We start from the raw sequence: 1,464 nt of genomic DNA on the forward strand, positions 1-1,464 counted from the left end.
TCAGATAGGTTAATAACTGGTAGTTTATTAGGGGAAAATACTCACACAGGGGATCCAGTGACCAGGTTTGTACCTGAGCAGGATGGACCCAGAAATGCTTCCCAGTCAACTCAACCTAGAGAGAGAGCTGCGTGCTGACCTCCCTGCTTCTTAACCCCTGTTACATACCTGTGACCATGCCCAAGCGGGCGTGGCCACCAGGACCTATAATCAGGGTCACTCCCTACAGTGTCCTAGAGAGTTTTTGTCAACTTGACATGAGCCTAAATACATGGGAAGAAGGAATCTTAACTGATAAAATGCCTCCATCAGATTGACCTGGAGGCAAGTCAGTCCAACATTTTCTTGATTAACAATGATGATGGAGGACCCAGCCCACTGTGGGTAGTGACACCCACTGTGGGTAGCTAGTCATGTAGTTCTGGGTTGTATAAGAAAAGAAAGTGAGTGAGCCATGGGGACCAAGCCAGTAAGCAGCATTCCTGCATGGCCTTTGCCCCAGCTCCCCCCAGTGATGGAGTGTGACCTGAGAGTTGTGAGCTGAAATAAACTCTTGTTTTTTTTAGGTCAAGTTGCTTTTTAGGTCACAGTGTTTTACAACAGCAATAGTAACCCAAACTAAGAAAATATGCTAAACTGGTTGTCTAGCGACCTCAGGGATATATTTGCCCATGCCTAGGAATTGTTTTGTATTTTTATTAATTGCATTTTTTCATTGATTTTACTTACTGATCCCAGGTTCCACCCCCTCCTCTCCTCCCATTCCCCCCACCCTCCTCCTCTCTGCCCCTCAACCCACTCTTCCTCTGTTTCTGTTCATAAAGGGACAAGACTCCCATGGGTGACAACAAAGTGTGGCATATCAAGTTGAGATAGGACTAAGCTCCTCTCCTGTCCCTAACGCTGGGTCAAGGCAAGCCAGTGTTGCGGGCAGGTTTCTAAAAGCCAGCCAAAGTGTTAGGTTCAGGCCCAGATCCCACCAGCAGGAGTCCCACAAGTAGACGAAGCTACACGACTGTCACAGGCTCCCTGGCTGTCAGTTCAGAGTTTGTGAGCTTCTGTGAACCAATGTGAGTTGTTTCTGTGGGTTCCCTGTAAAAATAGTGAACACTTCATGAATTATGAATTTGTGTGTCATCCTTGCACTTGAGCCATATTAATCTTCTTTGTGTTGTTCCAATTTTAGTATATTTGCTGTCAAAGTGAGCACTGGTTTTTTTTTTTTTTTTTTTTTAATGTGGATTCTAGGATAAAACTCAGGTCCTCACACTTCCAAATAAGCCGCTCTACCTACTAAGCTATCTGCTCAGCCTGGACCCCGTCTACCTGGGATGGTCTTCTACCTCATTCTGGAACGTTCACGTGGTTACCATAGTCATCCCTGCCCACATTTGGTCACAGCCTGCTTATTCTTTTGCTCCCAACATTACTCCCTAATTAAGTGATGCATGTTAAATGACATTG

At 45.5% G+C, this 1,464-nt stretch overlaps 1 pseudogene; it reads right to left on the minus strand.

Annotated features, from left to right (window-relative positions):
- Window positions 1-1,096: 1,096 nt before the first annotated feature.
- On the minus strand, window positions 1,097-1,210 carry LOC113835783 (annotated as a pseudogene).
- Window positions 1,211-1,464: the final 254 nt, after the last annotated feature.

The sequence above is a fragment of the Cricetulus griseus genome, chromosome 5 (assembly GCF_003668045.3).
Source record: "Cricetulus griseus strain 17A/GY chromosome 5, alternate assembly CriGri-PICRH-1.0, whole genome shotgun sequence".
NCBI lineage: Eukaryota > Metazoa > Chordata > Mammalia > Rodentia > Cricetidae > Cricetulus > Cricetulus griseus.